Consider the following 4060-nt stretch of genomic DNA (forward strand, 5'->3'; position numbering starts at 1 on the left):
GGGGTGGGCTGGTTGAAGATGGAGGGTTGGGAAGAAGAGACAGAGAAAAAGAGGGACAGAGAGAGACCAACATGATGTGTGTCTGTGTGTGGTATGTATGTGCATATGGGGTGTGTGTATGTATGTATCATATGTATGTGTGTATGTAAGTGTGGTGTGTATGTGTGTATGGAATGTGTGTGTATGTATGTGTCGTATGTCTGTGTGTATGAAGCATATGTAAGTGTGGTATGTATGTGTATATGGGGTCTATGTATGTGTGTGTTGTATGTGTTTGTGTATTGTGTATGTGTGATATGTATGTGTGTATGGTGTGTATGTATGTGTGTATTGTATATATGTGTGCTATGTATGTGCATATGGGTGTGTGCATATGTGTATGCATATGTGTCATATGTGTGTGTAAGTGTGGTATGTGTTATGTATGTGTATATGGGGTCTATGTATGTGTGTGTTGTGTGTATTTGTGTATTGTGTATGTGTGTATGGTGTGTATGTATGTGTGTCTGGTATGTATGTGTATATTATATATGTGTGGTATGTATGTGTGTATTGTATATGTGTGGTATGTATGTGTGTATGCTGTGTATGTATGTCTGTCTGGTATGTATGTGTATATTATATATGTGTGGTATGTATGTGTGTATTGTATATGTGTGGTATGTATGTATGGTGTGTATGTATGTGTGTGGTATGTATCTGTGTATTGTATATGTGTGGTATGTATGTGTGTATGGTGTGTGTGTGTGTGTGTATGCTGTGTATGTATGTGTGTCTGGTATGTATGTGTAGATTATACATGTGTGGCATGTTAGTGTATATGGTGTGTATGTGTGTGTGTGTGTTGTATATGTGTGGTATGTATGTATGTATGGTGTGTATGTATGTGTGTGTGATATGTGTGTGCGTATTGTATAGTTGTGTATGTGTGTGCCCTTCTCTGAGAGACTGACCCTTGGAAAGAACTTTAGTACCCGCTGGTCTCCTTTCTGGGTCAGTGGAAAGGACCCTAAATGGGCGCAGGAGGCCTGAGTGGGTCTGAGTCAGACTTCTGCTGCTAACAGGCTGTGTGGCTGTCAGCCAGCCGCCCATCAACTCCCGGCCTCAGTTTCACTCTCTGTAGCATGGAATGAACCACACCTCCTTTCAAGGGACGATGACATCCTGTGTGGAGGTCAGCCAACCCTTTGTAACTCAGGGAGAATTGGCAAGGGCCTGCTTGGTTTACACCCTCACAAACACACACACACACACGGGGCGGGGGTGATGAACTTGACCGCAGGACACTGCGGTGGGAAGGGACCTGGGGCAGCTGGGAAACGCGGTCAGAGTTGGCCTCGGTCTCTGCCTCACTGTGGGTCCTAGGGTGGGTCTCTTCCCTTCCGCAGGCTTCGGTTAGCTTGTGCTGTGTACCAGGCCACCCTAAACGTAGACAACACTGGTTTATTCTTTCTAAGGTTGTGTGGGTGGGCTGGCGGGAGCTCCCCGCCCGTTTCTCTGGGCTCACTCTAGCAGCCTTGCTTAGCGTGGAGGTCAGCCAGGCCATAAGGTCCTCACTCGCACGTCGGGCAGTAGGGCTTACTGCCGGCCTGGGGGCCTCAGTTCTCCTCCACTGGGCTCTCTTCCTCCAACAGGCTGCACCAGATCACTTCACGGTGTCTTGGGGCAGCAGTCGAAGAGGGTGAAGGCAGAAGCTGCAAGGTCTCTTGAGCCTAACCTTGAACTTGTATAACGTCACTTCCATGGCATTTTATTCGCTAATCCAGGTCACGATTCAAAGGGCAGGAAGTTGACTCCATCCTCTGGGAGCATGGTCAAGTCCCTTGGCAAAGGGTATACATACAAGGTGGACCTGTGGCCATCCTTACTAGTTTGTCCCAGAATCTTTGAGTTGGGGTTTCCTTCCAGCTCTAAGTCTATTGTATGGGCCAACAGTGTACCCAACATTCAGGGTACAAGGAAGCAGAGGGCACCCTCCTTGTTCCCAGGAATCTGCTACACAGATGCCCATCCTCTCAGAAAACACAGGGAACATGGAGGCAGGCTCAGCTGCTGTGAAGTGCCGTTGGCTGCTTTCTGAAGGTCCACAGTTCATATTGGCCATTTGGGTAAACCATGGTGCATCCCACATGCTCTAACAGTTTAAGAAAATAACCCAAGGCCTCTTTCCTGGAGAAAGGGGGCAAAGCGCCAAAGAACTCATCACAATGTCTCTTATTATTTGCATATCAGCTTTCAAGGTAGGTGGACAAGGATTTGGTCTCAGAGAGGAAATGGAGGCCCAGAGGCCTGAACCAAGGGGCTGGCCTGAACCAAGGTGAGAACAGTCAGAGGCCCAGGGGCCGGCTTCCCCTTCACTCCATTCTCCCTGAGGTCGGGGCTAAGAAAGGGCGGAAGGGGCTTCCTCTCTTCCTCCTTTGTCCCTATCCAGATTTCCCAGAGTGCACCTGTGACCTTTGGGGGCCTTGAAGGGGCCTACAGGGGCCACTCAGCCAGACACAGTGTGGCTGCTCACCTACCCATGTTCTCAGAAGGGCCTTGGGATGGGTGCACCCCAGGGTCTCATTCCCCCACCCCGGTGATGTCCCTCCATCCAGCCCTGCAGGCCCCTGGGAGGACTCACTGACCTCATCCCCTCCTGCCTGCTTCATCTCAGTGATGCTCTGGTACCCAGGGCAGCCAGCAGTAGCTAAAGAGGACCTCAGACTCAGGTACCTTCCACCTGGAACATATGGTAGAGGTTGTCCGGCCCTCCACCCATAAGGACCAGGGGGACAGAGTGTGCCGTCCACCCTAAGCGGGCCTGCCATCCAGAGTGATACGGGGGTACTTCAAGATCCCTCCTAAACACCTTCCTCGTCACTGGTTGGCCACTTTGCTCAGACACTCGTGACAGCAGCTTCTTAAGAAAGGTCCCTGTCACTGTTGAGATGCGCATGTGATACAGGGTAGGCAAGTTTTGACAAGAGTCCTCAGCAAGGACTTTCTGGGGTGTCAGAGTGGAGGACACTGGGGTGGGGAGCACAGGGACTTGGGGGGGTGAGCAGCGGAGCCAGCCCAGAGCTCAGAGGCGAGCACACAGCTGCAGGGAGGCTCCAAGGCTGCAAGCCTGCTGCTCCATCGCTGCTGACTCACCTTGGCTCTCCCACCTGCTCCCTTCACAGCCCTCCCACCTGCCTTCCCCTCCCCTGCTCCCCGGCAGGCAGCTCCTCTGATCTCTCACTTCACTCCTTCACTCCCGGCTCCTGGCGGCCCTGAAATGGGGGTGGGGAGGTAGATCACTGAATCTGGGGGTGTAAGAACATTAGATATCACGAGCTTGTAGTCACAGAAGGGGCCTTGGAGGAGCCGTCAAGCCCTTCCTCGGCTCCCACCCCTCTCTCTCTCCTGTGGGGCCAGGGAGTGGGGACCCTGCCTCTCCCCTCTCTACCGTCTTTCAGTCACAGCCCCGGCTGGACATCAAGTGGGAGAAAGGGGGACCAAGGTGGGGGCCAAGGTGTAAGAGGGTGCCACTCACGCAGCTGGCAGCTGCCCGCATCCCAAATAAAAGCCCCACCACGGGGGCCTAATTCTTGTAGGTTCATCTTTGCTTGCTTCCTTCCTGCCAGCTTCCAAAAAAAAAAAAAACCAACTCATTTTCCTTATGAACTCACACTGCTTAAAGAGAAATAGAAAAGAATCTAGAAGGCATTCAACTCAGCTGTTTCACCCCATCAAATCCTCACCCTATCTGTGTTAGGCCTTAGTTAGCTCCCGTGGCTGTGACCCTGGTCCCTTCTTCCTGGATCTGGCTTTTCTCAGTGTAGCTTTTTGTGGTTTATATTGGTATTGATGGATTCTACACATTTTCCTTCTTCTTCTTTTTTTTTTTTAAATACAGAGTCCCTGCGGCCCAGCACTGCTGAGAAAACCCCTAGCAGGGATGAGGGGGTAGCTGATGATACTGGTGGTTTTATTTCTTTATCTATTTATTTATTATTTTGACTGAGATGTGCAGTCTACAGGATCTTGGTTCCCTGACCAAGGATTGAATGTTGGGCCTCAGCAGCAAAAGTGCAGA

The sequence above is a fragment of the Cervus canadensis genome, chromosome 21, assembly GCF_019320065.1.
Source record: "Cervus canadensis isolate Bull #8, Minnesota chromosome 21, ASM1932006v1, whole genome shotgun sequence".
In the NCBI taxonomy this organism is placed as follows: domain Eukaryota; kingdom Metazoa; phylum Chordata; class Mammalia; order Artiodactyla; family Cervidae; genus Cervus; species Cervus canadensis.